A 12640-nucleotide genomic window follows, 5' to 3' on the forward strand; every position below is an offset into this window, starting at 1 on the left:
CAAACTTTACAGAAGCTCTCCTGCGAACCTTGCAGAACTAGCACTCCTGAAAGAAAGGATATTGCGGAGACATGGCTTAGCCACAGCCTGGGGGATGTTTCCAGAATGAGATTTTCACTCTGCAGCGGAGTGTGCGCTGATATGAAACTTCCTGGCAGATTAAAACTGTGTGCCCGACCGAGACTCGAACTCGGGACCTTTGCCTTTCGCGGGCAAGTGCTCTACCAACTGAGCTACCGAAGCACGACTCACGCCCGGAACTCACAGCTTTACTTCTGCCAGTACCTTGTCTCCTACCTTCCAAACTTTACAGAAGCTCTCCTGCGAACCTTGCAGAACTAGCACTCCTGAAAGAAAGGATATTGCGGAGACATGGCTTAGCCACAGCCTGGGGGATGTTTCCAGAATGAGATTTTCACTCTGCAGCGGAGTGTGCGCTGATATGAAACTTCCTGGCAGATTAAAACTGTGTGCCCGACCGAGACTCGAACTCGGGACCTTTGCCTTTCGCGGGCAAGTGCTCTACCAACTGAGCTACCGAAGCACGACTCACGCCCGGAACTCACTGCTTTACTTCTGCCAGTACCTCGTCTCCTACCTTCCAAACTTTACAGAAGCTCTCCTGCGAACCTTGCAGAACTAGCACTCCTGAAAGAAAGGATATTGCGGAGACATGGCTTAGCCACAGCCTGGGGGATGTTTCCAGAATGAGATTTTCACTCTGCAGCGGAGTGTGCGCTGATATGAAACTTCCTGGCAGATTAAAACTGTGTGCCCGACCGAGACTCGAACTCGGGACCTTTGCCTTTCGCGGGCAAGTGCTCTACCAACTGAGCTACCGAAGCACGACTCACGCCCGGAACTCACAGCTTTACTTCTGCCAGTACCTCGTCTCCTACCTTCCAAACTTTACAGAAGCTCTCCTGCGAACCTTGCAGAACTAGCACTCCTGAAAGAAAGGATATTGCGGAGACATGGCTTAGCCACAGCCTGGGGGATGTTTCCAGAATGAGATTTTCACTCTGCAGCGGAGTGTGCGCTGATATGAAACTTCCAGGCAGATTAAAACTGTGTGCCCGACCGAGACTCGAACTCGGGACCTTTGCCTTTCGCGGGCAAGTGCTCTACCAACTGAGCTACCGAAGCACGACTCACGCCCGGAACTCACAGCTTTACTTCTGCCAGTACCTCGTCTCCTACCTTCCAAACTTTACAGAAGCTCTCCTGCGAACCTTGCAGAACTAGCACTCCTGAAAGAAAGGATATTGCGGAGACATGGCTTAGCCACAGCCTGGGGGATGTTTCCAGAATGAGATTTTCACTCTGCAGCGGAGTGTGCGCTGATATGAAACTTCCTGGCAGATTAAAACTGTGTGCCCGACCGAGACTCGAACTCGGGACCTTTGCCTTTCGCGGGCAAGTGCTCTACCAACTGAGCTACCGAAGCACGACTCACGCCCGGAACTCACAGCTTTACTTCTGCCAGTACCTCGTCTCCTACCTTCCAAACTTTACAGAAGCTCTCCTGCAAACCTTGCAGAACTAGCACTCCTGAAAGAAAGGATATTGCGGAGACATGGCTTAGCCACAGCCTGGGGGATGTTTCCAGAATGAGATTTTCACTCTGCAGCGGAGTGTGCGCTGATATGAAACTTCCTGGCAGATTAAAACTGTGTGCCCGACCGAGACTCGAACTCGGGACCTTTGCCTTTCGCGGGCAAGTGCTCTACCAACTGAGCTACCGAAGCACGACTCACGCCCGGAACTCACAGCTTTACTTCTGCCAGTACCTCGTCTCCTACCTTCCAAACTTTACAGAAGCTCTCCTGCGAACCTTGCAGAACCTTGCAGAAGGTCCCGAGTTCGAGTCTCGGTCGGGCACACAGTTTTAATCTGCCAGGAAGTTTCATATCAGCGCACACTCCGCTGCAGAGTGAAAATCTCATTCTGGAAACATCCCCCAGGCTGTGGCTAAGCCATGTCTCCGCAATATCCTTTCTTTCAGGAGTGCTAGTTCTGCAAGGTTCGCAGGAGAGCTTCTGTAAAGTTTAGAAGGTAGGAGACGAGGTACTGGCAGAAGTAAAGCTGTGAGTTCCGGGCGTGAGTCGTGCTTCGGTAGCTCAGTTGGTAGAGCACTTGCCCGCGAAAGGCAAAGGTCCCGAGTTCGAGTCTCGGTCGGGCACACAGTTTTAATCTGCCAGGAAGTTTCATATCAGCGCACACTCCGCTGCAGAGTGAAAATCTCATTCTGGAAACATCCCCCAGGCTGTGGCTAAGCCATGTCTCCGCAATATCCTTTCTTTCAGGAGTGCTAGTTCTGCAAGGTTCGCAGGAGAGCTTCTGTAAAGTTTGGAAGGTAGGAGAAGAGGTACTGGCAGAAGTAAAGCTGTGAGTTCCGGGCGTGAGTCGTGCTTCGGTAGCTCAGTTGGTAGAGCACTTGCCCGCGAAAGGCAAAGGTCCCGAGTTCGAGTCTCGGTCGGGCACACAGTTTTAATCTGCCAGGAAGTTTCATATCAGCGCACACTCCGCTGCAGAGTGAAAATCTCATTCTGGAAACATCCCCCAGGCTGTGGCTAAGCCATGTCTCCGCAATATCCTTTCTTTCAGGAGTGCTAGTTCTGCAAGGTTCGCAGGAGAGCTTCTGTAAAGTTTGGAAGGTAGGAGACGAGGTACTGGCAGAAGTAAAGCTGTGAGTTCCGGGCGTGAGTCGTGCTTCGGTAGCTCAGTTGGTAGAGCACTTCCCCAGCGAAAGGCAAAGGTCCCGAGTTCGAGTCTCGGTCGGGCACACAGTTTTAATCTGCCAGGAAGTTTCATATCAGCGCACACTCCGAGCAGAGTGAAAATCTCATTCTGGAAACATCCCCCAGGCTGTGGCTAAGCCATGTCTCCGCAATATCCTTTCTTTCAGGAGTGCTAGTTCTGCAAGGTTCGCAGGAGAGCTTCTGTAAAGTTTGGAAGGTAGGAGACGAGGTACTGGCAGAAGTAAAGTTGTGAGTTCCGGGCGTGAGTCGTGCTTCGGTAGCTCAGTTGGTAGAGCACTTGCCCGCGAAAGGCAAAGGTCCCGAGTTCGAGTCTCGGTCGGGCACACAGTTTTAATCTGCCAGGAAGTTTCATATCAGCGCACACTCCGCTGCAGAGTGAAAATCTCATTCTGGAAACATCCCCCAGGCTGTGGCTAAGCCATGTCTCCGCAATATCCTTTCTTTCAGGAGTGCTAGTTCTGCAAGGTTCGCAGGAGAGCTTCTGTAAAGATTGGAAGGTAGGAGACGAGGTACTGGCAGAAGTAAAGCTGTGAGTTCCGGGCGTGAGTCGTGCTTCGGTAGCTCAGTTGGTAGAGCACTTGCCCGCGAAAGGCAAAGGTCCCGAGTTCGAGTCTCGGTCGGGCACACAGTTTTAATCTGCCAGGAAGTTTCATATCAGCGCACACTCCGCTGCAGAGTGAAAATCTCATTCTGGAAACATCCCCCAGGCTGTGGCTAAGCCATGTCTCCGCAATATCCTTTCTTTCAGGAGTGCTAGTTCTGCAAGGTTCGCAGGAGAGCTTCTGTAAAGTTTGGAAGGTAGGAGACGAGGTACTGGCAGAAGTAAAGCTGTGAGTTCCGGGCGTGAGTCGTGCTTCGGTAGCTCAGTTGGTAGAGCACTTGCCCGCGAAAGGCAAAGGTCCCGAGTTCGAGTCTCGGTCGGGCACACAGTTTTAATCTGCCAGGAAGTTTCATATCAGCGCACACTCCGCTGCAGAGTGAAAATCTCATTCTGGAAACATCCCCCAGGCTGTGGCTAAGCCATGTCTCCGCAATATCCTTTCTTTCAGGAGTGCTAGTTCTGCAAGGTTCGCAGGAGAGCTTCTGTAAAGTTTGGAAGGTAGGAGACGAGGTACTGGCAGAAGTAAAGCTGTGAGTTCCGGGCGTGAGTCGTGCTTCGGTTGCTCAGTTGGTAGAGCACTGGCCCGCGAAAGGCAAAGGTCCCGAGTTCGAGTCTCGGTCGGGCACACAGTTTTAATCTGCCAGGAAGTTTCATATCAGCGCACACTCCGCTGCAGAGTGAAAATCTCATTCTGGAAACATCCCCCAGGTTTTGGCTAAGCCATGTCTCCGCAATATCCTTCCTTTCAGGAGTGCTAGTTCTGCAAGGTTCGCAGGAGAGCTTCTGTAAAGTTTGGAAGGTAGGAGACGAGGTACTGGCAGAAGTAAAGCTGTGAGTTCCGGGCGTGAGTCGTGCTTCGGTAGCTCAGTTGGTAGAGCACTTGCCCGCGAAAGGCAAAGGTCCCGAGTTCGAGTCTCGGTCGGGCACACAGTTTTAATCTGCCAGGAAGTTTCATATCAGCGCACACTCCGCTGCAGAGTGAAAATCTCATTCTGGAAACATCCCCCAGGCTGTGGCTAAGCCATGTCTCCGCAATATCCTTTCTTTCAGGAGTGCTAGTTCTGCAAGGTTCGCAGGAGAGCTTCTGTAAAGTTTGGAAGGTAGGAGACGAGGTACTGGCAGAAGTAAAGCTGTGAGTTCCGGGCGTGAGTCGTGCTTCGGTAGCTCAGTTGGTAGAGCACTTCCCCAGCGAAAGGCAAAGGTCCCGAGTTCGAGTCTCGGTCGGGCACACAGTTTTAATCTGCCAGGAAGTTTCATATCAGCGCACACTCCGCTGCAGAGTGAAAATCTCATTCTGGAAACATCCCCCAGGCTGTGGCTAAGCCATGTCTCCGCAATATCCTTTCTTTCAGGAGTGCTAGTTCTGCAAGGTTCGCAGGAGAGCTTCTGTAAAGATTGGAAGGTAGGAGACGAGGTACTGGCAGAAGTAAAGCTGTGAGTTCCGGGCGTGAGTCGTGCTTCGGTAGCTCAGTTGGTAGAGCACTTGCCCGCGAAAGGCAAAGGTCCCGAGTTCGAGTCTCGGTCGGGCACACAGTTTTAATCTGCCAGGAAGTTTCATATCAGCGCACACTCCGCTGCAGAGTGAAAATCTCATTCTGGAAACATCCCCCAGGCTGTGGCTAAGCCATGTCTCCGCAATATCCTTTCTTTCAGGAGTGCTAGTTCTGCAAGGTTCGCAGGAGAGCTTCTGTAAAGTTTGGAAGGTAGGAGACGAGGTACTGGCAGAAGTAAAGCTGTGAGTTCCGGGCGTGAGTCGTGCTTCGGTAGCTCAGTTGGTAGAGCACTTGCCCGCGAAAGGCAAAGGTCCCGAGTTCGAGTCTCGGTCGGGCACACAGTTTTAATCTGCCAGGAAGTTTCATATCAGCGCACACTCCGCTGCAGAGTGAAAATCTCATTCTGGAAACATCCCCCAGGCTGTGGCTAAGCCATGTCTCCGCAATATCCTTTCTTTCAGGAGTGCTAGTTCTGCAAGGTTCGCAGGAGAGCTTCTGTAAAGTTTGGAAGGTAGGAGACGAGGTACTGGCAGAAGTAAAGCTGTGAGTTCCGGGCGTGAGTCGTGCTTCGGTTGCTCAGTTGGTAGAGCACTGGCCCGCGAAAGGCAAAGGTCCCGAGTTCGAGTCTCGGTCGGGCACACAGTTTTAATCTGCCAGGAAGTTTCATATCAGCGCACACTCCGCTGCAGAGTGAAAATCTCATTCTGGAAACATCCCCCAGGTTTTGGCTAAGCCATGTCTCCGCAATATCCTTTCTTTCAGGAGTGCTAGTTCTGCAAGGTTCGCAGGAGAGCTTCTGTAAAGTTTGGAAGGTAGGAGACGAGGTACTGGCAGAAGTAAAGTTGTGAGTTCCGGGCGTGAGTCGTGCTTCGGTAGCTCAGTTGGTAGAGCACTTGCCCGCGAAAGGCAAAGGTCCCGAGTTCGAGTCTCGGTCGGGCACACAGTTTTAATCTGCCAGGAAGTTTCATATCAGCGCACACTCCGCTGCAGAGTGAAAATCTCATTCTGGAAACATCCCCCAGGCTGTGGCTAAGCCATGTCTCCGCAATATCCTTTCTTTCAGGAGTGCTAGTTCTGCAAGGTTCGCAGGAGAGCTTCTGTAAAGTTTGGAAGGTAGGAGACGAGGTACTGGCAGAAGTAAAGCTGTGAGTTCCGGGCGTGAGTCGTGCTTCGGTAGCTCAGTTGGTAGAGCACTTGCCCGCGAAAGGCAAAGGTCCCGAGTTCGAGTCTCGGTCGGGCACACAGTTTTAATCTGCCAGGAAGTTTCATATCAGCGCACACTCCGCTGCAGAGTGAAAATCTCATTCTGGAAACATCCCCCAGGTTGTGGCTAAGCCATGTCTCCGCAATATCCTTTCTTTCAGGAGTGCTAGTTCTGCAAGGTTCGCAGGAGAGCTTCTGTAAAGTTTGGAAGGTAGGAGACGAGGTACTGGCAGAAGTAAAGCTGTGAGTTCCGGGCGTGAGTCGTGCTTCGGTAGCTCAGTTGGTAGAGCACTTGCCCGCGAAAGGCAAAGGTCCCGAGTTCGAGTCTCGGTCGGGCACACAGTTTTAATCTGCCAGGAAGTTTCATATCAGCGCACACTCCGCTGCAGAGTGAAAATCTCATTCTGGAAACATCCCCCAGGCTGTGGCTAAGCCATGTCTCCGCAATATCCTTTCTTTCAGGAGTGCTAGTTCTGCAAGGTTCGCAGGAGAGCTTCTGTAAAGTTTGGAAGGTAGGAGACGAGGTACTGGCAGAAGTAAAGCTGTGAGTTCCGGGCGTGAGTCGTGCTTCGGTAGCTCAGTTGGTAGAGCACTTGCCCGCGAAAGGCAAAGGTCCCGAGTTCGAGTCTCGGTCGGGCACACAGTTTTAATCTGCCAGGAAGTTTCATATCAGCGCACACTCCGCTGCAGAGTGAAAATCTCATTCTGGAAACATCCCCCAGGCTGTGGCTAAGCCATGTCTCCGCAATATCCTTTCTTTCAGGAGTGCTAGTTCTGCAAGGTTCGCAGGAGAGCTTCTGTAAAGTTTGGAAGGTAGGAGACGAGGTACTGGCAGAAGTAAAGCTGTGAGTTCCGGGCGTGAGTCGTGCTTCGGTAGCTCAATTGGTAGAGCAATTGCCCGCGAAAGGCAAAGGTCCCGAGTTCGAGTCTCGGTCGGGCACACAGTTTTAATCTGCCAGGAAGTTTCATATCAGCGCACACTCCGCTGCAGAGTGAAAATCTCATTCTGGAAACATCCCCCAGGCTATGGCTAAGCCATGTCTCCGCAATATCCTTTCTTTCAGGAGTGCTAGTTCTGCAAGGTTCGCAGGAGAGCTTCTGTAAAGTTTGGAAGGTAGGAGACGAGGTACTGGCAGAAGTAAAGCTGTGAGTTCCGGGCGTGAGTCGTGCTTCGGTAGCTCAGTTGGTAGAGCACTTGCCCGCGAAAGGCAAAGGTCCCGAGTTCGAGTCTCGGTCGGGCACACAGTTTTAATCTGCCAGGAAGTTTCATATCAGCGCACACTCCGCTGCAGAGTGAAAATCTCATTATGGAAACATCCCCCAGGCTGTGGCTAAGCCATGTCTCCGCAATATCCGTTCTTTCAGGAGTGCTAGTTCTGCAAAGTTCGCAGGAGAGCTTCTGTAAAGTTTGGAAGGTAGGAGACGAGGTACTGGCAGAAGTAAAGCTGTGAGTTCCGGGCGTGAGTCGTGCTTCGGTAGCTCAGTTGGTAGAGCACTTGCCCGCGAAAGGCAAAGGTCCCGAGTTCGAGTCTCGGTCGGGCACACAGTTTTAATCTGCCAGGAAGTTTCATATCAGCGCACACTCCGCTGCAGAGTGAAAATCACATTCTGGAAACATCCCCCAGGCTGTGGCTAAGCCATGTCTCCGCAATATCCTTTCTTTCAGGAGTGCTAGTTCTGCAAGGTTCGCAGGAGAGCTTCTGTAAAGTTTGGAAGGTAGGAGACGAGGTACTGGCAGAAGTAAAGCTGTGAGTTCCGGGCGTGAGTCGTGCTTCGGTAGCTCAGTTGGTAGAGCACTTGCCCGCGAAAGGCAAAGGTCCCGAGTTCGAGTCTCGGTCGGGCACACAGTTTTAATCTGCCAGGAAGTTTCATATCAGCGCACACTCCGCTGCAGAGTGAAAATCTCATTCTGGAAACATCCCCCAGGCTGTGGCTAAGCCATGTCTCCGCAATATCCTTTCTTTCAGGAGTGCTAGTTCTGCAAGGTTCGCAGGAGAGCTTCTGTAAAGTTTGGAAGGTAGGAGACGAGGTACTGGCAGAAGTAAAGCTGTGAGTTCCGGGCGTGAGTCGTGCTTCGGTAGCTCAGTTGGTAGAGCACTTGCCCGCGAAAGGCAAAGGTCCCGAGTTCGAGTCTCGGTCGGGCACACAGTTTTAATCTGCCAGGAAGTTTCATATCAGCGCACACTCCGCTGCAGAGTGAAAATCTCATTCTGGAAACATCCCCCAGGCTGTGGCTAAGCCATGTCTCCGCAATATCCTTTCTTTCAGGAGTGCTAGTTCTGCAAGGTTCGCAGGAGAGCTTCTGTAAAGTTTGGAAGGTAGGAGACGAGGTACTGGCAGAAGTAAAGCTGTGAGTTCCGGGCGTGAGTCGTGCTTCGGTAGCTCAGTTGGTAGAGCACTTGCCCGCGAAAGGCAAAGATCCCGAGTTCGAGTCTCGGTCGGGCACACAGTTTTAATCTGCCAGGAAGTTTCATAGCAGGAACTGTCAAAGCCAAACGTATGCAGTGGGCCGGCCACGTGGCCCGGATGGAGGATCACAGATGGCCTCGGAAGCTCCTGGATTCCACACCTACAGGAAAGAGACCGCCAGTGAGACCCAAGAAGCGTTGGAGGGATGGACTCCGCGAAGATTTAAAACAAATGCCAATAGATGTGGACGAATGGCGGATAGCAGCAATGGACAGAATACAATGGAGGAGGAAACTTGTAGATGCGTGCGGTCCACTGGGCCTGATCAGGTAGTAGTAGTAGTAGTAGTGTCTTGTACTTAAGTCAGAATATAAATTCATTACCTGTATTCCTTCGAATCTAGACTGAAAGCTCCGGCAATATTTACCGTGCACTTCCCGTGTCCTCAACAATGGCAAAATTACACGTCCACCCTCATTCATAAGGCTTACTTCCCCCGCACAAGAGGTCGATTTTTACGTCCTTCTGGCGTAAAAATTCCATCCCCAGGATGCAAGCAACACCTAATCCCTTAACTACTAGGAACGAGCTTTTCATTGCTTCATTTCCTACCGTAAACTCGACTTGCACCTGGTGCTTTATGATATGAGATTGTGCACCTATTGCACCTGTTACACAACAATTCTCCACTGGCAATACTGGTATTCTATTATTTTGACTCAAGTACTTGTAAAAATTTGCACTCATGACAGTGGTTGACGCACTGGAATCGACTATTATCTGAATTGGTGCTTCGTACAGATCTTCTTGCAATATAGCCTGTACAACACTTTTGTCGGTTCGGTTACACTTTTGCGGTATGCCTACAAGTTCCTCTTCTGTTGTTATTCCCTCATTGTATCTCAGCATACAAAGTTTATGGCGGTCATCCGTGAATGTGCCGTCACTACACCATCCTGGAGCCAACAACGAAGAGCGCATTGTGGCTTTTTTTTTTTAGTTTAATGGATGAGCATTAGTGGGTTGACAGTTGTCTGTCACTTCCACTAACCTCACATTGTGGTTCTGGTTGTTGTTGTTGCTACTGTTGAGTTGGCCGCCCTGCCTCCCCGATGGCGTATCTTGATATTGTGTATGGCTCTGGTTTGGCGGTGGTCGGTTGTAACTTCCAGTGATGGACCTGGGTTGGCGTTCCATTGTGGCGCTGTGTTTTGTTGCCACTGTGGTGTAGGTTCATTACAACCACGCCACTGGTTTCGGTTGTTCCGCCATTGCGGATTGCCGTTACCATTATATCCATTAGTCATGCGTCCATCATGATGTCTCTTCCGATTTTGACGATTATAACCGTTGCCGTTATAACCATTGCCATTGTTTGTGCCTCGATTTTGTTGCCGGTGCTCTTGCCTATTCCCGTTACCATTTGGTACTAAGTTACTACCGTTACTGTGGCTGCCATTGTAATCGGATTTTTGTTGATTACAGCCTGCATGGTTCCACTTGTTTTCGGTTTTCATGTCTTCGATCAATAAGTCAACAGAATCCACTATTTCCATGAATTGTTCTTTATCATATTCCGGCACATTGATAAAATATCTTTTAATTTCGAGGGGTAACTTCATTTTTATTAATCTGATTATCTCACGATCGGACATGGGCTCGTCCGAGTACCTAGTTTTCTTTATATACTTTTCAAAATATTTGCATAACGTTCCCATCTTAGGATTGTACATTTCTGGACTGTACAATTCCTTGCGTAGTCTTTCTTGGACGCTATCGGACCAGAATTTTTGGAAGAAAGAACTTTCAAACTGTTGCATCGTTAGACATTTTTCGGACACGTCGGTGGCCCACAGTGCCGCGTCACCTTGAATAAAGGAGACCACGAACTGTCTTCTTTGTCTTTCTGTCCATGTTCTGGGAAATACATTCCTGAAGCTCTTAATAAATACCACGGGGTGGACATTTCGTTTTTCGCTATTGAAGGATTGGAATGTCCTGTGTTTTATCACATTGTCCTCCTTTTTGCACATCTGATTGCTACATTCTGTGGCATTCATTACTTCGTGATGTGCGCCGCAGGGTATCGCATATTGTTCGTGCCCGTAATTCCCATTAGGTTGCGGTTGCGCACTCGCACCCTGCATACCGTCAGCGTTATTATAATAACCAGTAGGCGGAGTCGGATTCATTATCTGTCCGCCACTGTTTACATTGCTTTCCAACGCAGATAGTCTCCACGCGACCTCCTGTTGCCAATTCGGCAACTCCGCTGTCACACGGGCTTTGATCTGTGTTAATTCGGCTTGTAGTGCGGCAGCGCTAGCGTCAGTATTTACACTCGCGGCCGCAGTCGCTTGCTCCACAGCTGTTTTTACGTCGCTTTCAATCTTCACAGATATTTCGCGATCCTTTACTTCTAGCTATTCATTAAATTCTTTTTCGACTTTTTGAGCTTGCACATCCAAATATGTATCAATACCTTTCCGTGCATTTATCTCCACATTATCCACGCGGGTGGTTAAAGTTTGGACATTGTGTTCAAGCCTAGCCTGCAATATCTGTAATTTTTGCATCTCGCCGGCTAAGCTTTACACAAGATCCGGTATTTCTTTGCAAGCGTCCCGCATCTCGGCAAGTTCGCTTCGGCTACTGTCTAGTTTCGTTTCACTGCGCTGCTCTTGCTCACGTAGCATCTGAGCCAGATTTTCGTCTCTTTCTTTTTCCCTCTGTTCTAACGTCCTTTCTTTTTCCCTTTCTTTCTGTTCTCTTAGTTGCTCTTGCTCAAAGAGCATCTGAGCAAATTTCTGATCTCTCTCCCTATCTCTTTCTTCTAACCTGCGCAGAAATTCTGCAAATTGATCTGCAATCGTTGAGCATACTGGTGCCCCGTTTAATGTAGCACTCGATTGCCCCCCCCCCCCCTGCCCAGGCAGTGGAGTTCATGTTATTCTATTCCCATTCTGCTGTGGAGCGTCATTCACCGTCCACAGATCCTCGCCCCCCGCTCGGAAATTATGTTATCCGAGGCGGTGGCTTGGGGTTCGTTTAAGTTTTGCAAATGATCCTCACTTTCCATATTAACAAAATTTTGTTCGTCTGGTACGGATGCTTTAGCTTACCCATAATAAATTCAGTTTAAGCCACTGACAAATCTTTAACACTGATACACACACGAATAATTATCCCCTCGAAAAATAAATATATGAATACACAAATACAATTTAAAATTGCACTTTACTTACTATTTTTGCACCGAAGGTATCTCTTGTGCACATGGGTTCGATATTCCGCACAGAGCTAAACGGGATGCTTGCACAATAGGCCTTACGGATGTTATTTTTCTTTATCGAAATGCTTTTTCTTTCTACACGTTTTCTTCTCCAGATCTCCTCAGGGAGTGGTTTTGTTGTTGTACATGTAAAACAATTCATATCGGCATTAATATTTTACAACAATAAGGCACATACATATTTACATTCATTACAATAGAATCAGACTTAATAAATTTCGCCTTTTCTTCGATCGGGCCCAACGTCGGGCGCCAATCTCGCGTCCGTCGGCCGTCGTAATTTAATATATTATTATTATTTTCTTATTGTTGCCGACTTACGTGGATGGCCTCAATAAAAATTATATTTCATTCAATTTTGATTTACGATTAAATGCTTTTGTGGAGTTCTCCTTTTTAACAATATTAATCTTAAATTATTTGTTACGTTAATGAACGTTAGACTCGCTGAATATTAAAACATGAGAATATAAGCTGAACAATGTAATAAACTTTTCATATTAATTTCCTCGGCTAGTCAGCTCACTTTAAAACAAAAGATCTTTAGTTATTAATTACAATTACGGCCCACACACGCGCGAGAGTATTTTTTCTTCCCTCCGTTAACCATTGGATTGTAGTCAGGGTCCTGGCTCTGGCTCTCGGCTATGGTACTGAAAATAAGAATCTTAAAGCTACGTATTTTCTGCAACTTCGTGCGGCTGTGGAGAAAAATGAATATTATGTTAATAGCGGGCGAGTTTTTCGCTTCCGCTAATTTTTTATAAGTTAATATCGCCACGTAATGGCGCCGTTGGCTGCATCGGCCACTGCGATTGTTGAACTGTAAATTACTTGAATGCAGGTTAATTGAAGGAAGGCGGACATGAAATCAGGGATC

This window comes from Schistocerca nitens, chromosome 1 (genome assembly GCF_023898315.1).
Source record: "Schistocerca nitens isolate TAMUIC-IGC-003100 chromosome 1, iqSchNite1.1, whole genome shotgun sequence".
NCBI classification, from domain to species: Eukaryota; Metazoa; Arthropoda; class Insecta; order Orthoptera; family Acrididae; genus Schistocerca; species Schistocerca nitens.